Source organism: Lissotriton vulgaris, chromosome 8, assembly GCF_964263255.1.
Source record: "Lissotriton vulgaris chromosome 8, aLisVul1.2, whole genome shotgun sequence".
Classification (NCBI taxonomy): domain Eukaryota; kingdom Metazoa; phylum Chordata; class Amphibia; order Caudata; family Salamandridae; genus Lissotriton; species Lissotriton vulgaris.
In genome coordinates, this window is record NC_141696.1 from 1262690570 (window position 1) to 1262714853 (window position 24284).

Sequence of the window (24284 nt, forward strand, 5' to 3'; positions counted from 1 at the left end):
GGCATGCCAAGTGTGCGCTCGATTTCTCCATACGAAAGGGTCCTCCTTCAAAGTATGGACAAGGGAATGTGATGGTTTGGGTTTAAAGGACATGCCGCCATGTGCGCTCCCAACTCCCGCGTACTCAGGGGACTTGCCCTACAACACACATAATGGAAGGCATTGCAGAAGGGACATTCCCTAATTTGCATTTAGGCAGTTCCAACACCAATGATAAGGTGCCCAGTGGCTTAACTCAGCTGCAGAGGCCCCAGCAGTTGCCACCTTCATCCCTTTAGGATAAGGGTTGTTGTTTGTAACCATAAATAAACGTTACAGAGGGTCATACCACTTAGATATGCATTATAACTCCATGCCACCTTAACCAAGATCCAGGATCAAAGGTCCAGTGTTGCAGGGTGCCTAGGAAGTTCAGTCCTGAATGGGATTAGCTTTGGGAGTTTTGGCATTCCTTGTATTTGTCACTTAATTCTGTTATATTCACATGATTTTGTTTTAGTAGTGGGGGCGTTGATTAACCCTGGTGTGAATTACACCCAAACCTCGTACCAGGGACTTGCTGCGACCCTGCCTACCAGAATTGTCTCTAGGAATAATTTGTGAGAATTAGATACTGCACTAAAATTGGCTTCTAGTGCACTCATGGGTATTTTGGATAATCTTGGGTCACTCCTTAAAACCTCTCCAACACTACTCTCAAAGGCAGTCTTTAGATACTAATGGTCTTAATAGGAGTGAAGCAGTAGAACTGGGTGAAAAAAAACATGCTGTGAGCCAGCATTTGACATTGGGCTATGTTTTGAACCACGTTCCAGGTTTTGCACTTAGTAATGGTGAATAACATGCACAATTGGTTCTTGGGACCACTTTGCACTCAGTGTTTCCCTTTATCTGGGATTTTTTGTCCAGTTTCCTTCAGATTGTACCTGGAGGAAATGATGCATGAAAAAACCCTGGACTGAGAACAATTTGCATGAAACCTTTTATGTGGACTAAATATGAAACCCAGTGCAAGGACCATTGGTTCCAGATTTTATGCTTACCACCACAGCACAGACCTCATGCATGAGGTCGTAAGTAGTCTACTACTCTTAGCACATACCAGCCCCCTCTAAATCCGAACACCGGCTGTACACCTGTAGGTGGGCTACCTTTCTCACCTCAGGCCCTAGCTAATCTGTGGAGCTTCTTCTGAAGACACTTAACATGAATATAAAAACCACAGGGAATTTCATAAAGATTTGAGAATATCTCTTACGGAAACCTGGAGTTACTTTGGCCCTAGTTACAATTCTGGCGTTTGGACTGCCAGACTCTCAGGGGTGTGGTGGTGGCTATTCAGCCACCGTCGCACCTGGGATTCCGACGATCCTATGAGGACTTCGCCGCTTGGACTGCCATTGCACTGCTGCAGCTGCCAGGGAACTGCCCTTCCCTGGTGGACCCGTGACAGTCTGAGGGCCGAAATATGCTTGGTGGTGACCTGAGGCCCCACAAAGCAAATGACGACTTTCCTCACCGCCAGCCCTTCCATGGAGCTTCGTCCTCCATGAAAAGGCTGGCAGTGAGGAAAGAAAGGGGGCTCTTCAGGGTCGTCCCTTGCCCCTGTGCACAGTGGTGCATGCAGGGGGCACATCGTGTGCCCCCCTGTATTTCTGCACTCCCAGATGCTGCAAAGGAAGTAATGCACTACATGGTCCCTCAGCGGTGCTGTTTCAGGCTCACAATGAGCCTGAAACACCACCGCAGGACTTCCAAGCCGCCCACCCGCCAGACTACAAAATACTAGTAATCTGGCAGGCGAGCGGTGGTGACTATTGGTGGTGGGGTGGTGCGGTGGTGGCAAGCCACCCACCATCGCACCAGCAAAAGTCGTAATCGGGCCCTTAGTGATCTAAACTGCAAACAGCGAGAGCACCTAGAGGCAATTTAACACTTGATATTTTTGATTTGCCTCAACTTTGGGGCTTTAAGCCTGTTCTTCATTCTTCTTGCACATATTTATTGCCCCCACTCCCAGAATTCATGCTGATATCCATCTTTTTATATTGGAGTTTTTTTCTCCTTTTTTTCTGTTGCTGACAAATTCACTTATTACTGACCACCCAAAGTACTTTTAATTTGTTTGATGCTGGGTATCGTTAGGTCTTTTCCCACTCATTATAAGCAGCATATTTCGGATTCGATTTTCTCCTCTATACTATAAAATAAAATTTAAGGAGCTACTGCCTCTCTTGCAGTGGGATGACTGCCTTTCTTTTTTGATTGGATATTGGAGTGACAATTGGAAATGAACTCCACATGGAGACTTGGGAAGAATTGTACCTGGTCTAAATTCAAACCTGCACCATTCATCAGAGCTGCCCTTCACTGGTTCCAACGATGATTACATCAATACATTTGGTGCAAAATTTGAGATATAGGCAACTAATGCCCTACTTTACATTGCGGTTATTAAGCGAATTCCCGTCCACTGGTCTAGACCATCGGCACCTTGTGTCACCTCTAAAGAAGCCCAAGCCAAGCACGAATGCAAGAAATGTGAACATAATTTGGAGATCTGATTACGACCGAAAGAGGTGAAGTATTTATTCATGAGTACTTGTTAATTACAAATAATTAATTAAGAAGGTTAGGCGGCCCTTCAGGACAAACAAATGGAAGTCATCAAAAGAAATTTTCAGAAAAGTTGATATTTTTTCTTGAACTCAGTTGCAACAATCCTACCATAGAACATTCTCATGAGCCTTTCGAGTCCCTAGCAGAATTGGTTTTTTAAAAATAAATCTTTGTTCCTTTTTTCTATATCAGTTTCTTTAAGAGTCATACCCTTTATTGCTTTTCTAAGTTACACATACTCTTGCCTACAACCCAAGGTCAGGGAGGAAACAATACTTTACCAACTTATGGCCTGATTACAATGTCGGTCGGAAAGCCTCTGACCGACATGGTAGGTTTAAAGTCCGACTGCCCTATTATGCTGACTGCGGTTGGAGTTTAAACTGGCGGGGGAATCCAACGCAGTTCCGACGGGCTAAAGGAGCTTGTCAGCCAGTCGGAAAGTGCTGATAACTGTTTAAGGACGGCATCGGGATTATGATGTCAGTTTCCGACAGCCAATCCATGTCAGCCTTTCGGAAATGGATTGACTGTCGGAAACTGACTTTGCAGACCCCTTGCATGGCCCCCTTCCCGTTGGCCCTCTGCTACAGGGCCTGGGGGGCACATCTGGTGCACATACTCACTTGGCAGCATTCATCACAGTCATGCTGGCACGAAGGTTGGTGTGGGCTCTCATTTTAAAGGCCTCCCAGTTGGGCACGACATCCATGGTTCAGTACACAGCCCTGATCAGCGCCCGCCTGGTGCTGCTGACGCTCTGTGGATGGGTGCTCTGCTGGACGCTGGTCAACCTGTTCCGGAACCACTCTGTTTTAAACCTTCTCTTCCTCTGCTACCCGTTTGGTGTCTACGTACCGCTCTGCTGCTTTCAGCAGGACAGCCGAACTCAGTCTCTACCTACAGATTGCAGCTACCTAGTGCAGGACCACCTGGTCGAAGACAGTGCATCCAGCGTCAGCAGTCTGGTCAAACCCAAAGACTTCCTCTCACTTCTTCGAGAGTCATTGAAAGAACAGTTCAATAACCCCACCGCTATTCCTTCCCACAGCTGTCCACTCTCGCCAGATCTTATACGAAATGAGGTTGAATGCTTGAAGGTTGACTTTAACCGCAGGATCAAGGAGGTTCTCTTTAACTCTCTTTTCAGTGCCTACTATGTAGCCTTTCTGCCACTCTGTTTTGTAAAGAGTATGCAGTATTACGACATGCGATGGTCCTGTGAGCATCTTATCATGGTGTGGATCAATGCTTTCGTCATGCTCACAACACAGTTGTTGCCACCCAAATTCTGCGATCTGCTACACAAGTCTGCTGCACACCTGGGGAACTGGCAGAAACTGGAACACATGGCTTACAGCAACACTCCACAGCCATCTGTTCCGAAAACACGTTATGGCCCCATGGCGTGCTGGTACGACACAGTCGATGTTTGTACAAGGCCGTAGGGTCTTATAATGTAGCAGTGCCTTCAGATGTTTCTCATGCTAGATTTTACTTCCTCTTCCACCGCCCATTACAGCTGCTGAATCTGCTGATCCTGATTGAGGGAAGCCTCGTGGTGTACCAGCTCTACTCCCTACTGCGGTTGGAGAAGTCGAACCACACGCTCTCCATGGCCTTGTTCCTTTTCTGCAATTACTACGTCCTATTCAAGCTTCTGCAGCATTGTATTGGGCAGGGCGTACTCCTACCCTAACAGCAGCTTTGGACTGAAGGCGCACTAAGCCCGTTCTGCGAGAACTGGCGCAAGGAACTAGGGCAGGGCAGGGATCACAAAGAATTGAATATTTTTCATACAGTTCTATTTTTTTTTTCAATCTTTATACATATTTAAGATATTTAATATTTTGTATACTATGTTGTTTGGTGGGAGGGCATCATGTGCTATTAAATGTCTTTCCGTTTATTACAAAAAAAAAAACGTGTTAGCAGTTTTTTCTAATAGCTGAATACATGTTTTGTTTTTGCTTATGTTTCGGGTTGTTGGGTTTTATAGGGTTTTGCGTCGGACGTGTTTTAAAATGTGTTCATTTTTATTTGTATATTTCATTTTGTTTAATTATTTTACAAAGGATATTTTAAGTAATTTGCTTAAAAAAATTGTTTAAGAAATGTGGATCAGATTATTCATTTTTTTATTTAAAGAAAATATGGTTTATTGTTTCAAATTAAACATTACATTTTGTGAATTCAACTGTTGAGTTAATCTAAATCTTTGGGCCAGATATATTTATTATATTTTTAATATTTATATTACTATTGTAGGTCATATTTTTAAATAATATTATTTCACTTTATTTTCATCATTAGTAGGTAATACTTTTCTGATATCTGAGATTTTTATTGTTTTTACTTTATATATGTTTAGGTAATTTTTTGTGTGTTTATTTTGGTCACGGCTGACCCTGTTTAGGTGCGCTGTGCAGTCGAAACCTAGAAGTGGGAGGGAAGCTAAGTCAGGGAACAGGTTTTAGTCTTTCCATGTTCCTCTCCGTCGGTCCTCCTCCTAGATGCCACGCTAGTTGCAGTAGGGTTCCTCGAGTATGGCAGCACAAAAGATGCACTCAGGAACCTGTCCTTGCCTGTAATTCTTACCCTGGTGCTTAAACTTACCTTGCTTTACTATGGCCTCAAGTTCTGTGTATTCTCCTCAATGGTCTTGCTGCTGCCTCTTTCGGAAGTGTAAATCTGGGCCAGATGAATTTGCAACAAACACTTTAAACTCTTACCTACATGACCTTTATTCTAGCGGGTCTAAAGTTCATAATGGTACTCTTTTGACAGATTTGATTTGTTAACCCATGACTTAAAGAAAACGTTGACTTGGTCCATTAAATAAGAATCCACAATGGAAACCTGCTCAATGTGGATTTTACACCTTGGGCACAGTAAGTTCAACCAATTATTGGCCTTTCTTTGCAATGCCTTCCTCGCTGTTGTTCCAGTGCCACTAGCATGGAAATGGACTGAGGTGACTCCCTTTCGGAAGAAATCCAGAGCTGACCCTAGCATTTTGGTATCTGACTTTTGGTCTCTGCGTAGCAGCGAATCCCCACTGGTGGCGGTCATTGATGAGTTGTGAGGGATGCGATATAAAGGTGGCAAGGGGGCATTCATTTCACTCGACCTCTCTGCTGTATTTGATATCATCTTTCATGACTTTCTGTTGATCTGGCTTCCTGAGATTGGCATTAGCGGCATTGCCTTGAACTGGCTCCCTTCCACGCCACAGGAGCGAAATCAAGCTGTGAAAATCTCCTCCTGCTACTCAGAGTTTAAGACAGTGGAGGAGAGAGTCCAACTGGGGTACTCACTCAGACTTACTTTATTTAACTTTTATTTGATGCCATCTTACAATTCACCTAGTTGAGTATCTGCCAGTAAGTGTAATATTTGGACTTCATCAACATCCTCATACTTTGCCTTTTCCTGGTCAAGCTACACTGGCTGCTTATCAGCAAAATAATTTGCTTCAAATTGTTTGCCTTACCCGCTGGGCTCTACTTCAATGTGGACCATTCTATGTGAAAGCAACATTTTAACACTATCGGCCAAATTGACAAAGAAATCCTACAACGTAGCACAACAAGTAAAGTTGCTGCTCCGCGTTTTATGAACCAGAGAGAGCAGAATATTGCTATATCTACTAAGATCTAGTGTTGTTCTGCTTTCTCCCTGCGCTTGAGCATTTTAGGCTGACATGCGCCAACCCAGATGTCTGCATTGCAGGAAGTATCGTTTTTCTACAGGAAGGGGCCATTTCTAGTATAAAAACTATACTTTATAGCATTTCCCACTTTGTATGTGTATAAACATTTTTCCTTGTTTTGCCTGCCTCAGAGAAGCACAGGATTGTCTACAATTCCTCGTGGATAAGAATTTGCATCAAAACCCATTGGTGGTTACATGGCAGCACCTATTTATTACCCATGGAATGCCTCCTTGACGCTGAGGGAAAGTTTTCCTAGGAGGGTTTCCCAAGGGCCACTTAAGACCAAACACCCCAACTTACAGATGTTGTCCTTTGGAAATCCTGATGGATTCTCAACAGGCCAATGGACTTTTGCCACCATGGTTTGAATGGAGCAGGAACAAGAAATTCAAATCATGGATATTTCATCAACTGTCAGGTTCTTAATGCTCAGTCAATAATGAGAGGTTGATAGAGTTTTCAAAACCTTTATTTATCTTAAAGGATTAGCATGATTTGTCATCTTTATTCAGATCAGTCCAATTTACAGAAATATCGATGAAAAGATTGATTAGTTACAGCATAAATCAAATACAAAGTGTTCGTTAAAGGAGAAGTGTGGCTTACTGGTTAGAGGAGGCAGACCTGGAAGCAGAGGTCAGCCCGGGACCAGGGTCCGGCTCGGCGGGGTCTTGAGTCCTAAAATGTCCATGGACTCGACAATTCTCGCTCCGGTGCCTACTCGATTCACGGGTTCACACTCTGCGACTCTGGGCAATAGCTTGCTTAATCTCCAAAACGGCCCCTCGAGGCAGGATGCCTGGCTTTCACCTTGCGGATACTCTGCCGGGGTTATCTCACAGGGGAATACCAGGACGGGTTCCCTAAGCAAGAGCTTAGAAACCGCTCGGTGATTTGCGCTATATAAATTCCTGTACATTTACATATTGTTACTAACCTAGGTAAGAGCCTAATCTTCCCTACGTAGAGAAACCCATGAAGAGTTGCTTTTCGGAAAAGAGCTGGATTTCGGAGCATAGACAGAACTACCCATAAAGAGTTGCTTTGGAAACTCAGCCGAGTTCCCAACAGTTGCAGCGCAACCATCTGAATATCAGTGATAGGAGATAGATTGTTGCTGTAGCTTTGATCAGAGGAAAAGGAAAAAATTACTAAAGTCACCTTTAGCAGGAGCTGTGGGCAACGAGGAGGACAGGGTAGTAGAGTCTGGAAGAATGGCAGTGGAAAATAATAATGATAATAATGATGCTTACTACCTAAGAACATTAATTAATATAAAAACGGATAATAATGTAGCAACTCAATAATCCTTCTATGCCTTCAACCAATGGAAACCTTTAGTCCGAAAGTGTCGTCAACTTCTGATGATCCTCCTCTCAATTCCCATGGTAAACATTCATGCCCTTATATAGTAAAACAATGTATAATTCATTAGCAACATGGAGGAACGTTCTCATGAGAATCTTCTTACCTAAGCTAAAGCTGTGTTCAGTGTTCTGCTCTGAAAACAATAGACTTAGTCAAATGCACAGTGTTATTTTCATATAAATGTAACCCCTTGGCCGCGGCGGTAATTCCGCCACGGCGCTGGGGGTAGGGGGGCCGCTCGGCACCGCCATGCTCGTGACGGAATCACTCACGAGCCACGGGCACGCTGTGCTTGTGACGGAGTGGTTCCGCCACGGCCCCGCCCACTCAATAGAACGCGCCGCGCAGGCTCAGCAGCCGGGCCGTGACGGAACCATTCCGTCACCAGCACAGCGCGTCCGTGGCTGGTGACGGAGTGGTTCCGTCACCAGCACGCAAGGAGTTAAGTAAGCACATTTCTCTTGTGTCCGAGTAACTACTAGATTATTTTGCGACATTAATAATGCAATTTAGAATTCTTTCACTTTATAAAGCACATTTTTCTGTGTCATTTTCTATTGAGGAAACATTTCAGAAGCAGTTGAAACGCATTCTAAGGTGCAATTTCAATATAGATTGTAAGTCGAAATTTTATTTTAAAAGTTATTTCCCTCAACGCAAAGTAATCTAAAGCAGTGCATTATGCTGCTTTGCATTACCTTGGGTTGCAATGCCCCAATCTCGAGTTGAGTTGAATTGTAAATGCCACCAGTAGACTTTGCATCAAGTTTGCATAAAAAGTTACACAAAGTCTATAGAACGTATTTGTCAATGTAGGCGGGCCTACATTTATAATAGTTTGCTCCACTCTTCCGCAGCTGTAAGACATGTGATTCTTTCATATAGGAAGGTGTGCTCAGGGCATTCATTCTCTAATCAGGTCTCCAGTGAATGGAACAAGTCTATACTGCACTGAGATTGAAATCCGACCATCAGGTCTTTGGAAACCCCATAAACTTTGCTCTTCTCTTCACAGTACCTGAGCCTTTCTTTCCTGCATTTGTTTTGATTACACTTGTTCTAGCACCAGGACAACATTTTGGGTAATAATCAGGTTTTACTAATAAATAGCATACAAATAAAATAGCATCATTTACTTTTCAAGTCATGGTTTATAATTTAGGAATATGCCAGACACAATTCACAACTCTTGTGTTTTACCATTTTCCTGTTTTAATACAGGTATTATTATTATTTTTTTCATGACGGCGCCTGAATTTGCCTTGTTGTCGAGCACATTTTTTAATGTAACCCTAAACTTCGTCTAGCTCCTTTGCAATCATCTTCACGAACAGTGAACTGCAAAAGCCAGCAAAATGATGTGCGTGGCGGTTTGTCTGCCTGCTGCATTGTTTTTGTTGCATGTGTCCTCGTCAGGCTTGTGTCAGTAATTCTGTTTTATTGTTTCTTGGACTGGAGTCATCGATTGCGTTCCTGGACCTCTCCGAAATGTGCTCCCGGGAGACCCTGGCTTCAGTCCTGGCGCCAGAGGCCATCAGGCGGCCATTTTATCCCGAGGACTGTTCAAAAAAACCCATTCTCTGTCAAGGCCGGTGACGCATAATGGCATTTATCTAAGGGCGCACCTTCTTTTCGCCAGAGATAAGCTCTGTTCAGCTAAAACGACCTTGTTAGACACAAACGCATGATTTGTTACCCTATTTCTTCTACTTGACACACAAATGCATTAATAAAGCCGCAAGGCCACTATAATTTATTTTCAAAACAAGCAGTCACAGTGGCTTTCACATTATCAGTTATAATGTTAATTTATATCCGCACTGTATCTGCCCTGCCTCCCCCCTTCCATTTTTTCCCTACATTGCTTCTCTTAGTATCTATTTCATTGTTTACTATCGTTTGCTCTTTTTCTCCTCTTTACGACCATACAGCTAGATTCATCATAGTCCCGTTTTGCGAGTCCTTAATAGCGATTATTAAGGAATCGCTATTAAGGACTTGCAAAACGGGATTCATGTAGGAATCGCTAAATAAATTGCGATTCCTGCACATTCCTTATTTGCGAGTAGCAAATTGCTAATCGCAAATAAGTAAGAACTCCCCATTCATTCCTATGGGCCTAACAGCCTGATTCATCAAGGTGAGTATTTGCTATTCCTTAATAGCGATTATTAAGGAATCGCTATTAAGGAATAGCAAAATGCTATTCACCAAGAAATCACTAAATAAATTGCGATTTCTAATTATTCCTTAATTGCGATTAGCAAATTGCTAATCGCAATTAAGGAATATCTCCCCATTCATTCCTATGGGCCCAAAGGCCCATAGGAATGAATGGGAAGACATTTCAATGTGCGAATCGCAATTAGCGATTCGCATATTGAAATTGCGATGTCAAGGGTGCAGGGGTGTCCTAATGACACCCTGTAGCACCCCTGAAATGTATGCTACATTGGTGTTGCACACACACATGTCCCAAGGACATGTGTGTGTGTAACATGAAACTTAGAAAAATGCATTTAAATGCATTTTTCTACGTTTCCGCTATTTACCACGAGGTTTGACCTTGCGGTAAATAGCGGGAAATGTTTGCTAATTCGCAATTTAAAAATGTTTCAAGAATAGCATTTAAAGAATCTCTAATAGAGATTCCTTAAATGCTATTCCTCGCAGATATGCGAATTCTTAAATAGCGATTTTTGCATTTGGGATGATGAATCCCAAATGCAAAAATACCGCTCGCAAAGGGCCAGATTCTCAGAATCCCATAGGAATGAATGGGGAGTTATTCCTTATTTGCGATTAGCAATTTGCTAATCGCAAATAAGGATGCGATTTCAAGGGTGCCAGGGGTGTCCAAAGGACACCCTGTAGCACCCCTGAAATGTAATCTACATTGGTGTTGCGCACACACATGTCCAAAGGACATGTGTGTGTGTAACATGCAACTTAGTAATAATAATAATCTTTAGTGCATGATTAATTAAAATCTTTGCAATTAGGCAATAAAAACAAGAAAGAGAAAAGTACATGAATAAAGCCTTTAAAAAGCAATTTTAAAAAAACATTTAGAAAAGTTAAAAAGGTGAGAGAAGAACCATGCGGGTAGTCAGTACTATGCGTTAGAGAAAAAGGTCTTTCACGATCAGTTGTGACTTTGGTTATCAAAGGAAAATAGTCATGAAGAGCAGAAGCCATTCACAATACGACAAATTTAATTACTAACTGCTGAGTTTAGGGCTGTGTTGATTGATTTCATAAAGCGCACTAGCCTGCATGCTAGTTGGATGTCTTCTCCCTAAAAGCTCATTAACAGAGCTTGTCTTCGAGTTCGCACACGTCTCTGATTCCAAAGCTGTGTTAGTAAGCTCTTTCGGAAACTATCTAGAGCTTTGCAACTACACAGCAGATGTAGAACGTCGTCCTTAGCATTTTCGCAAAGCCTACACTTGGGGTTGCAGTCCCGGCACATCCAGGGGGCAAGATGTGGTTGAGATGGTATTACCCCCATCCTTAACCGCAAACAGTCTTCCTTCTCCTTCCTTGAAAAGCCGGTGCTGTGGTGAGGCGCTGGTGTAGCCTTGAATCACAAACCACCCATGAGACCTCTTGGTTAGTGCTGATTTGTCCTCTTCCAAGGAAATTGTTTTCACAGATTTATTGACAAGACACTTGAAGCAATTGTGTGTGCAACTCAAGCCCCAAAAATCTCTTAGCGCAAGGGAATTTATGGCTGCTTGGAGGTAAAGCATCGCAGGGGAGTCATTGTTTGTTTCCAATTCTTTCCAAAGATGGGCATTCAGAGAGTCTGTTTCTGCATTCTTTACTTTGTGCCAGCATTTTGCATATGCACCTTTGCGTGCGATTTGCTGCTTCTGTAGGCCAAACTCGAGCCTTAGCTGTGCTGGCGAAGTGTATGGAGGAAGCGCAAAAATATTCGCAATGTTTTACTGACCACGTTGTCTAAGATGGTCTCATCCTTCCCTCTCATACATTCACTGCCATATGTAATTGACGGCAGCAATTTCGCACGAAATATGTCTAGCAAGGGGATTAAATTTGGGCCCGCTATTTTATTTTTGATGTTTTTTAATGCAATGGCCAATGAGATCCCTCTGTTCCTTATTGATGTTTGTTGTTGCTTAAAGGAACCATTTGAGTCAAAAATTATGCCCAGATACTTGTATTCTTGAACTATTTCCATTTTTTTGTCTTGAAGAGACCATTGGAAAGCATGCCTTTTTGATTTTTGATTTAGTACCATCACCTTTGATTTTTCAGTGTTTACGCTTAGCCCATTATTTTCTGCAAATTTGCTCGTGGTGTTGATGAGGTGTTGCAGGCCTACTGGTGTTTGACTGATTAGTAACAGATCGTCTGCATATAGTAGGTTGGACAGCGTAAAACCCCCTAACTTTGGAGCATGATGGTTACAGTTATCCAGATCTTTGGAGAGGTCGGAAATAAAAAGGTTGAACAGGGTCGGTGCGAGGACGCACCCCTGTTTCAACCCTTTTGTGGTTGGTATTTCTTTTGACAGACAGTTGCCGGCCCCGAGTTTTACTTGGATCCAGGTATCTGTATGTAGTAACATCAGAAGTTTCAGCAATTTGGGGTCAATTCCCCACCTTGAAAGTTTTGCCCACAGTTTTCCTCTGTCAACGCTGTCAAATGCAGCGGAAAAATCGATGTAACACACATATAGTTGTTTTTTGTGTTTGATTATAGCATCTGTCATCAGGGAAAGGGCTAAAATATTTGTTGTGGTCCCCATATTTTTTTGAAAACCGGTTTGATTAATGGGGATTAATTTTTTATGTGACGCCCATGCAGTTAATTCTTCTAAGAGAAGCCCCGCAAAGTATTTAGCGTCTACATCGATAAGGGCTATGAGCCTATAGTTCTTTGCCTCGTTCTTATTGACCTTTTTGTAAATTGGGGCAATTATTGAACCCCTCCAAGAGGATGGGAGTTGTTCGGCCCTCCAGATTTCTACAAAAAGAGGGAGCAATTGATTGGCCCAATAAGTTGGATCTTGCTTATAGAGGATGGGTGGAATTCCATTCAGGCCTGGAGCTCCCTCCTTCCGGCCTTTCGCAATTCGGCCCGTCAGCTGGACTGTTGAACCTGGGAAGTTGGACTCCTCAACTAAGGGTTTTGAAACCGTCTGTGTCGCTTGACAAAATTCAGGGCTTTGTAGGTTTCTGCATGGGCCTTCATCGTTAAAGTGTCTAAACAGAAAATTTGCCCAGGTGTCCTCAGTGATGTGAGAGTTCACACCATGGGCATTCAGATTCTCTATTTTATTGATGGTTTTCCAGAATCTTGCGCTGTTGTTGTTTTTTGAATCATAGAGCAGTTTCGCCCAGATTTGTTCAGTGGACTCCTGCTTGATTCGCCACAGGATTTTGTTCTTTTGACACTTTAATGCTCTCAGTTTGGTAATTAGGTTGTTATCACTCCCGGCTTTCCGCAGCTCGCGGAGTGTTCTATTTATGGCCGTTTTTTTGCCCCTAAATCGGGAGATAAAAAAGTCTGGGGATGTTTTTTTGAGACGCTGATGGGTCGGGCGGGTGTTTTTTTGCCTAGCTGTACATCAATTTCTTGAGGCAATTTAGACTTGGAATTCGAGAGGGCAAAAGATTTCAAGAAGGACTCCCAGGCAGTAATGTTACCAGCATTCAGTTCTGCAGCACTTTCCCAGCGCAGCTTCGCATCTTTCGCTAGTCGCTCCGGGTCATTGATGTTACACTTGATTCTTTTACATTTTGTAGTTGCCGATAGCTTTGGGCCATTGGTGGGAAATGTCAGAGCTGTTCCTTGAGCCCATAGTGTCAGTTCTTGCGGGAGGTGGTCGCTGCGGTCGAATGTGCCAATTCTAAAGGCTTGTACTAATGTGAACATTGAGAAAGATAGGAAGGTGTAGTCGATCGCCGAGCTGGCCACAGTGTTGTGGAAAGTTGCCGCCTGGGGTCTGTCCCCCAGGGACCGGTCATTTATAGAAATCAGGCCCAGGTTTGATAAACATGCAACTTAGAAAAATGCATTTAAATGCATTTTTCTAAGTTTTCGCTATTTACCACGAGGTTTGACCTAGCGGTAAATAGCGGCCCAAAATTGCGATTTCGCAATTTTAAAATGGTTCATGAATTGCATTTAAGGAATCTCAAATAGAGATCCCTTAAATGCAATTCCTCGCAAATGTGCAAATTCTTTATTAGCGAATTTTGCATTTGGGATGATGAATCCCAAATGCAAAAATTGCACTCGCAAAGGGCCAGATTCTCAGAATCTGGCCCTTTGCGAGTGCAATTAAGCTTGATGAATCTGGCCGATAGTCTTTTTCCATTGTCGTTCGTGAACCACCATCTAAATTGTCTATACATCCCCACACGTGTAAAAATGTACCTCATACGTCGGAGAAATGCATCAATGCAAAGATTAAGCTTTTGTTGATCTTCTCGAAGCTCATTCACTAACAGTACAAAATAAGCAAAAGGCAATGAAGTTGAACATTTCGAGTAGGAAGTATGGCTCATAACCGTAGGCCTCCATTAAACACCTGCTGCAGAAACACCTGCCACAGCAAGCATAGCGTGTGGTAGGGTAGGACATGGGGCACAACAAGGGGGCCTTTGGCCCTAACGTGGAAAAGGCAAAAATTGGCAAAGGCAATAGGTATTTGGCAATGGCCTTGCAATTGGCCTTGTCAATGTGAATGCTTTCTAGCCATGTTGTCTAGCAGCTCATCTGCTGTTCAGCATGGCTGAAAGTCACTGAAAGCCCAGAATCAAAGGATATTTACGCAGAGTTTCTTCGCCCCCCCATGTTGAGTTTATTCTCCTGCCCCTCCTAGCACAAAAAAGTGCTATGATGTGACCTGCATGGGCTGCATCATAGCATTTTTTTCAGTGACTGAACAGCAGATGTGCTGATAGACAACATGGTTCCCATTGACAAGGCCAATAGCTTGGGCATTGCAGCCGGCTATAGCCTTTGCCATTTCTTGCTCTGTGTTGACGGGGTCTTGCCGAACATATGTTGAAGTGATAGTGAGAAACAGTTGAGGAACTTTGAAGTGAAGGGAGGATGTGGTGTAACGGCAAGAGCTGCTGACAGGAGAACTGGAGAACCAGGTCCAAATCTCGGGGTCGGCTGAACAGTTTGTGACTCTTGGCAAATCACTTATGCTTTCCCTTGCGTACGACAATGAATGTGTCATTGTGTTATGTAACTAGTGAGCACTTAAAGCGCTCCAATACCATTGGCTGGTATTAGCACTATGGCAAGACGGAGGATGGAGCACGTGCTCCTGATAGAGCGCGCAGGTCACCCGGCTCTGAGTTTTCCAGATTTTCACGCACTTGGGCCCATGACGTGATTAAGATACTATTTTGTGAGTCGGGTGAGTTTACACACCACTATCAGTACTTTGTATGTGTTTTCTGTAACACTATTACCATGGTACCTGACTTACCACAGGCACTTACTCTTCCTGACGGATCAGGAGCTAGCAGAGGACAAGTGACAAGATAATTCTAAAACTTTATACATTCAACAATACTTTGGTACCTTTATAATGACCACAGACACCTGAAGGGTTTTAAGGATTTTTATATATTAATTAAAATTAAAAGTGACAAAAGTATAAGGCTAATGCAGATCAAAACATCAATAATCAGGATTACAAGAATGATGTAACTATGAATTAGGGCAAGCACCATTGAGAGCGAATGGAAAATCTAATGGGTAAGGGTAACAGGGAACATGCTGTTCAGTTTCAGGCTTATACTAGGAAAGGTAAGTTTAAAGCACATTAGTCAGTGAATTCCTAAAAACCTATAAGTGATTCAAACCCTAATCTTAGTCTATCTAACTTAGATCCTAAACATCAACAATGGTCATCACACTTTATTCAAGCAAAAAAACTGTTTCAATAAGCCCTACGGGAAAAAGGGGAAAAATGGAACATACTAATAAACAGTTTGCATATGCAACATTAGAGAGAACAGAGAGAACATCATGGGCATAGAGGCTTTATTAAAGAGCAGGAAGGAAAGTGATAGTAGACGAACACCCACAATTATGTTTACCTAGGACAGGAATGAGGACTAACCCTGGCCACGGGTCAGCTTAGGAAAGACGAGGTTAAGGACCCTCAAGGATTTAGGATGCCAGTAGGTGAGCAGGTACAGCTCACGGAAAATCAGGACAGGATACCCCTCAGGATTTGGGTCAGGACTGGGCTCACCAATGGGCACGACCAACACCTGCAGCTTCGGATGCAACGCCTGCGCTACCCCCTCACTGCACGGAATCCGCCAGTAACCCCGATTGGGTTCTCAAATCTCCCAGCAAAGTGCTCCGCCAGCACTTAGGACTATTTCCACCCCTTGGAGTTTGTGGAAATTCGGACAGAGCGTTCCGCAGCTCTCTGTATCAATCACCTATAGAGTCGTGGGGTCAGTGACAGGTCAGCTATTCGGACAAGTCGGACAATTTTCCCTAACTAAACTAGGCTAGTTATACTCTTTTCGGGTCCCTAGACCACCCACAAATGTTGCAAGTGACAGGGTCCCAGCTTACGATTGGCCAGGAGAGGTGGTTAGGTCATTGTCACCACCTAAAATTCTGGGTTCCCATAATTAATATGCATTTTCAAGTACCCACCCCTTACATTCCTGTTCCCAGGCATACGTGTAGAAGAGGACAATAGAGCACACAGTAATGTATCAATATGTTTCGATTTCAGGTACAGTTCGGCTCCCCTGGTCAGGTCACAGTTCAGTTTCTCTTGAGCATCCCAGCCTCAGCAGCCAGCTGGCGGGGTATTGCTTCTGCGCAGTTTTACTTCTCCCTCATCACATGACGGGTCGTGATGGGTTTCAAAGATGGCGCTGCTCCCCACTCCCAGGCCCCAGATACACGGTACATGAAAAGTAAGCGAAAACAAATTAGAAACACAGGAAAAAATGAATACACTGTACACCATGATAATCTACACTACACCCCTTACTTCATAATAACTATAGCGGTTAAGGGTTAAGCAGAAATAGAAAGAAATGCAAAGCGGCATGGGCAAGCAGAAAGCGTGTTTAGAGACAAGCGGCCATTTTTTAGCTACAATGCGCATGAGCGAACTCTCCCTCCAAAACTGTGAGTGCGTCACATCACATGGGTATGACCGACGCATGCGCAGACTGGATTTCTGCGAAGCAGCCATTCTGTAGTATGCAAGCGTGATTAGGATTAATAGACACATAGGCAAGCGTCTCTGGGACACCCGCGTGTACTGGAAAAAGTGAAATATTAATGACAAACGGGATTGATTAATACGATTACAAGTTAGCGAGGTTCATGAAAGAGAGCAAGTCGCTTTATGTGCGAATCCTTACTCCATCACTCCAATACCATCAGATCATGAAATTAAAAATAAAAGCAGCAGCGACGTCAACCAGGGAAGAAATAGGTAATAGGGAGATGGGCAAGCAATGACAGGAGAGGGCGGGAGGAAGCAATGATGTAGGGGGGAAAATACCTTAATTGAAGCAGGATCAGCTAAAAAAGTGAATGTGTCATTGTGGGATGTAACCGGTGAACACTTAAAGTGCACCAATACCATTGGCTCGTGTTCGCTCTATGGCAAGACGGAGTACAGAGCGAGCGCTCCCATACCCTCGTATCATGCAAAAAAATTAAACAAGTGCTGTTCTTGTTTTAACATATTTTTGAGAAATGCATTTGTTTATGTACACGTGTATGCATTTTAGTAGTATGTGTACAAGGGAGACTATGGCAAGACAGAGGATGGAATGAGCTCTTCAAACCCATTAATTCAAAATTAAATAAATAAAAGGACCAGGGACAAGGGAGGTAGTGTGGGGGACGGGTCAAGTAGGGAAGCAAGAGGGGATGGGGAGATGGGCAAGCAACAACAGGAGAGTGAGGGAGGAATCAACAATGAAGGAGGAAAAATACCTTAATTGAAGCAGTGCCAAAAATGAATGTGTCATTGAAGATAGTAACTGGTGAGCACTTAAAGCACTCCAATACCACCGACTCATGTTTGCGCAATGGCAAGACAGAAGTTGGAGCAAGTGCTCCAATACCATTAGATAGTGCAAAAAAATAAACAAGTGCTGTTCGTGCTTCAACAACATTTTAAGAAATGCATTCATTTTTGTACACATGCATGCATTTTAGTGGTATATGGAGCACTCCAATACCATCAGATTGTTAAAAAAAAATCTAATAAAATAAAAGCGGAGATGGGGAGATGGGCAAGCAATGATGGGAGAGGGCAGGAGGAAATAATGTTGTAGGAGAAAAACGTCCTTAATTGAAGTGGGATCAGTGACAAAAATGAATGTGTCATTGTGGAATGTAAATGCTGAGCTCTTAACGCGCTCCAACACCATCGGTTCGTGTTCGCGCAATGGCAAGACGGAGAACGGAACGAGCACTCCAATACTATCGGATCATGCAAAAACCAAAAAAAACAAGTGCTGTTCGTGTTTTACTTTATGTACACACGTATGCATTTTAATGGTATGTGTACAAGGGAGACACTTAAAAACAAAACAAATATTGCAGCTTGAACTGGGAGCAGTGTAAGGAGGCATGTACTTTATCCATGAGCTAATGGAGGGCCAAACACAAGAAGAGGGCATTATGCCTGCAAGCAATGACGAATGGCATCAAAGAAAATGAGAGTGGCGCTGAGGTTTTCAATGGTAGGAGATCGGCAGCCTGTAAGCCCACAGATAGAACACAAACCATCTCTTTGTGATGTCTAGCCGAGCAGCACATGTGTAATCTAGCCAAGACCTAAAACCAATAGATTTCGCAGAGGCGAAACCTATTGACTATGCCAATGCTTGTTGTATTTAGAAAAGGAGAGATTAAGTGATTTTATCCCTAGTACCAAAATGTGGAACTGAGGCCGAGGCTAGAAGGATGATATGTTGTCCTTTCAGGAGCTGGTAAACCGGGTTTGAGTTACGGCGTCAGCTCAACATCCTTTATTTTGATCAAATCACATAATCTTGCTGTGCCTACAAAAAAGAATGTGTCCTTGTGTAAAGTAACTGGTCCTAATGTAATGCGCTCCAATACCTCAGGTGGTGTTGACACTATAAAACTGAACAAAAAAAGTAACTGGTGCTAATGTAAAGAGCTCCAGTGGTGTTTACGCTGTATAAAATCTCCACAAAAAAAAATGACTGGTGCTAAAAGCGATCCAATACCTTTAGGTGGTGTTGGTGCTACATAAATCTGCACAAAATAAATGTGAAAAATAGATTCGGTGGGGGAGGGGATCTGTGCAACGGAAGTTCAGCAGGGGCAAGCAGTGACGGGCGGGTAACCAAATGCGGGCAGCCACGAGGAGATTAAATGATTTTCCCGTAATCACAAAATGTGGAACTGAGACCGAAGCTAGAGAGACGATGTGGCATCCTACTGGGACAGGATGTGGCGTGAGGGCCAGAGATGCCAACTATGGAGCTGGCAAACCAGGTTTGTGTTTTGGCGTCAGATTAACATCCTTGATTCTGAGCAAATCACTTAAACTCCCTGTACCTACAACAATGAATGTGTCCTTGTGTAAAGTTACTGGTGTTAATGTAAAGCTCTCCAAAACCTGTGGGTGGTGTTCGGTGTTATGTCAAACTGCACAAAAAAGTGGTGCTTATCGAAAGCGCTCCAATACCTTCAGGTGGTGTAGGCACTACATAAATCTTCACAAAAAAACAAATGTGCAAAGCTGAGTCGGGGGAGGAAGGGATCTGGGGGAAGAGGAAATCTGTGCAATGGTGGTTCAGCGTGGGCAAGCAGTGACGGGAGGAAGGTTGATGAACAACAAACAGCAAATGCGGGCTGACACCGGTAGAATAAGTGATTTGCCAAAGTTTACGGTGTCCTCTTGAGAAGTACCAGGTGTTAATGTAGAGCCCTCCAGTACCTTTGGTGGTGTTGGCGCTATATACCACTGCACAAAAAGAGTAACTGGTGTAATGTAAAGCACTCCAATACCTTAGGGTAGTGTTGGTGCCATAGAAAACAGCACTAAAACAAGTGAAAAGCAGAGCCTGGAAAAAGTAACTAGTGCTTTTGTAAAGTGCTCACCTGGGGGGGGTAGTATTGGTGCTATATAAAACTGCACAAAAAAAACTGAAGGAATCACAATCTTAGGATGGTTTACAGTATTGAAGTTGAGGAGATACATCTCATTGGCATCCATATTTAGAGGACTACTTTTGCCATGGACACTAAGGAGCAGGCAGACCTTGATGACATCAAGACTCAGCCTGGCTCCTTTGAAGAAATAAAGTCCCACCCTATCAAATGAAAAGTGTTAGATTTGGGGGTCTCTAGTTGGCACAGGTAGGTACTTGTGACAAATAGGGGCCCCCTCCCCTAGTCAGAACAAGGGGATTACACTCCTAAAATAACCCCTGCTCACCCTCTATGTTGCGTGGCGCGAGCAGTCAAGGCTTACTTCAAAGGTGTTGTAAGTTAAGCAGTTGTGACCACATATAGTAATCCAGTGACAACACCACAAATGGACACCACGCAGGTTTTATATAAAAAATAAGTAGACTTTACATAGCTTCCACAAGACCATACACGACATAAATACACACTATGATTACTTTAAGATGGTAGATTTAAGCTTAGTTCAGTTCAGTTCTTAGATGCGACACTCTGCGTCAATGTACCTTAAGTTGCGTTGCGCTTCCACGACAAGCAATGTGGCAGCGATGGGAAATGCGGCAAAGTTCAGATACAAAGAAATAAAGACAGGAAGATCTTCCAGATGCGGCACGCTTCTCGGGGATGCAAGAAGTCCTCGGTTCGATGCGTGGACTGCAGCGGCGACACCCTTACAATGCGACGGCAACAGCTCCAGCGGCGACACTCTTCTCCACAATGCGTGAAGCTTCCGCTCAATGCGACAACTACAGCGGCGACATCCAAGATGCGACGGCAGCAGCTCCGACGGCGGCGCGCTTCTCGGGGATGCGAGGTGCTCTTGGTTGATGCGGTGCAATGCAACAGTTCCCGCGGCGACACCCTCCTGCTTTGGAGTTGCGACGGCAGGCACAGCGACGGAAACACGCTCTGACCTCGTTGCGAGATTCTTCTCCTGATGCGGTGCCGTGCGACAACTACTGCGGCGATACCGTACTTCGGAGTTGCGACAGCAGGCACAGCGACGGCGACACGCTTCTTCTCGTTGAGTCGCGCTTCCAGCTCCTTGCAACACACGGTTCCTCAGAAGGCCCAAAACAGCAGCAGGCACTTCCAAAAGAACTCCAGGGAGCTGGGAGTGTTGAAATCAGTTGTCCATGAGACTTCAGCAGGAGGCAAGCTCTTTTCCAAGCCCTTGGAGATCCTTCACAAGTTGAAAGCAAAGTACACAAAGTTCCTTTCTCCTTCCTTCGGCAGGAAGGCAACCACTGCAGGCCAATCCCCCAAGCAGCACTTCAGCTTGGGAATAGTCTCTCCTCAGTTTCTTCAGGCTCCTCTCCTCAGTAAAGGTTTCTTCTTGTAGTCCAAAAGTGATCTAATTTCATGGGATCAGAGTCCAAATATTTATGCCCCAAAATCCTTTGTTCTCTGAGGGGAGAGAGGCCTTTGCCCAGTCCAAACCAGTTCTGAAGCACTCTGTTTACCAGACTTCTCCTTTCCTTTCACAGTGCAGGGCAGGCACATCAGACGCCCCACAGGAGGTGGAGCCAGCATTGTGGAAGGCAAGTACAGTCCTGGAGCACTTTGTTTACGGGACTACTTCTCTTGTTTCAGTGTGCAGGGCCGAGACATCAGCCGCTCTCCAGGGGGTGGAGCCAGCATTGTGGAAGACAGGCACAGCCCTATTCAAGGTTCAGGTGCAACTCCTCCCTCCCATCCAGATGCAGATCTCTTTATTCACCACTGGGTGACTCAGCCTGTCTCCTGGGGAATTCCCCAGCCCTGTCACTCTCAAAACCAGAATTAGGAATACACAACCTAGCAGAGAAAGGTTTGAATGGTTAGACAAGCAAATACCTACTTTCTAAAAGTGGTGTTTGCAAACACAGAATATTAAAATAAACTTTACTAAAAGATGTATTTTATTATTCTGAGTTCAGGCATACTAAACTTGAATTTCTACCATGTTCTCTGAGACAGGTAGGATAAAAAAATGTAATAACTCTAACAGCCCATTCGAGCCTATGGAAAACAGGTAGCTTTGCAATAGTGAAAAACAAAAATGGCTGTAATTCGCTATTAGGACATGCCACACACACCAGGGCTTGTCCTACCTTATACTTACAATGCACCCTGCCCTTGGGCCTACCATAGGTGTGACTGATATGAAGAAAAGGAAAGGTTTAGGAACTGGGAAGTGGGTGCACTTGCCCAGTCAGCATGACAGTATCAGACTGCACTCAGGCTCTGCAATGGCAGACCTTAGACACATTTGACAAGGCTGCTTCTGTGGGTGGCACAACCAGTGCTGCAGGAACACCAGCTGCATTTGGATTTACACGCCCTGGGCACACTAGGTGCACTAGACTAGGGTTTGACAAGTAAACCAAATAGCCAAACATGGAACCACTGATTAATACATCAATTTTCAATAGGGAGCACTTGCACTGTGGCACTGGATAGCAGTGACACCGTGCCCAAAGCATCTAACACCAGCAAACATACATGAGGCAACAGCAAAAATGGAAGGGAGACCCACACCAATGGGGCCAGGTCTAACAAAATGCAACCAGGTGAGACACGAACAGTTCAATAATTTCGCACAGGAGAAACGTGGCTATGCAAGCACAGAAGACAGGTACTTAAGAAGCTATGGCATGCCCTGTGATAATGCATGCCTGATTCACTTGAGGTCTGAATTTCCAGCAATGAACACCTTTGCTGAACGACCACATATGGTGTAAACATGTACACAGACCTAGTGCCCACACATACAGAAAAGAAACAGAACTACACATGTGCCAAGTAATAGCAGCTGTGCACACATGCTCCAATTGGCACATCAGCTACACACTAACAGGACATTAAAAATCAGAACACAACCACTCACTAGAATGAAACAGACTACAATGGGGGCCTAAGGTAGTGATGGGGTCAGGGGTGAATTGTGGACGGGTAAAGCACTGGGAAGTGCGAGGGAGCAAGAAAAAGAGGAGGGAGGAGGTGGAGGAAACAGAAAGCAGCAACAAAGGGAAAACTGTGGTGTGGGAGGGATGCGAGAAACTAGTGGTGAGAAAGAATATGAGACAGGTGATGGAGCAAGCAAATGGAAAGCCTGTGGACTGGCTGAACCCCACAGATTAAACACAACATGTGTCTTCGAGACAGGGCATGTACTGCCTAGCCGAGACCTAAAAAACAGGTTCCCATGCCAGCACGAGAGGTTGGCTTGGCCACTTCAGGTGGTTTCATCGACTCCAAGCTGGACTCGATGCAAGAAGCTTCCCAGAGTGTTCTGTGCTGGCTCACCAGATCTTTGCACCCACTGCTGAATTCGAGTGAGGGTCTCAAGAAAATGTTCATGGCAGTTTTCTTTCCTGTGTTATTGGGATATATTGTTGTCACCTTTGGGTCACAAGAATGGAAGGAGCCAACACTGGAGGGGACGTTTTAACTCTTTTATTGAGTTATACCACAAAACAATGTTCGGGACAATCAAGGTACAATGAGGGTCCAGGGTCCTTCCTTGGTGGCCTCGGCTTCAGTCCTTGGGGCGGAGGTCCGGGATTACCAGGACATGTAGGGCAACACAAAAGAAAACAATGGGGCTTTTAGGTACTGGTCACTGTTTTAAATGGACAGGGGAAAGGGGAGTGAGGGGAATAGTCAGAACCACCACCAGCAATTGTAGAAACCCATGAATGGTGCTCGAGAGCTGCGGTGCCAGTCGTCCCCTCCCGTCTCCTAACCGGTCCCGCCCTTCTTAACCCTGAATAGCGAACCCAAACGAGCACGCACCTGGGTAAGCCACGCGTCCTCCTTTGCGTGGCTGGGCGATACGCGGTATCGTTGGCCTCCTGGCGTTTCCCTTGTCGGTGTCTGCTTCTCGTCCGGTTCCGTCCTGGCGCCTTCTCCGCCCACTGTGTCAGTTCCCGTGAAGGACTCCGCCGCCTTGATCCCGTCTTCCGCCTCGGTCTCGGTTTCCCTGCTCCGGCTCGCGTTCTTCTCCTGGCGGTGTACGTCTTCTTCCCACGACGAGTCGGCCAACCGAGACACAGCGTCTTTCGGATCCTCCCTCAAATGGCGCGAGGTCAAACCGGATAGGCCCACAAAGTCAGGTGGTCCAGAGGCGAGGCCGTCATCCAGATAGCACGGGCTGTTCTTAAAGGGCCCGTAGTAGTCCGCCTGCAGGTAAGACGGAGAATCAGGCATCTCAGTCTGGGCCGAGCAACGGCCCCCCTGACACATCCCCCCCCCCCAGACTTTTCCCGTTCGGGGGAAAGTGGATAACGGGACAAATAGTCAGCATTTGTCTGAGCAGAGCCTTTCCGGTGACACACTTCAAAGCCATAGGGTTGTAAAGACAAGAACCAACGGAGGATACGATCAT

General features: G+C 44.5%; 1 protein-coding gene and 1 pseudogene across 1 annotated transcript in view; both read left to right on the plus strand.

Moving 5' to 3' along the window:
- ATP8A2 (ATPase phospholipid transporting 8A2) overlaps positions 1-24284 on the plus strand; it is a 2134099-nt gene that overhangs the window by 234456 nt on the left and 1875359 nt on the right. The gene's annotated exons all lie outside the window — the stretch shown is intronic.
- Positions 1469-4346, plus strand: LOC147698588 (transmembrane protein 39A pseudogene; annotated as a pseudogene).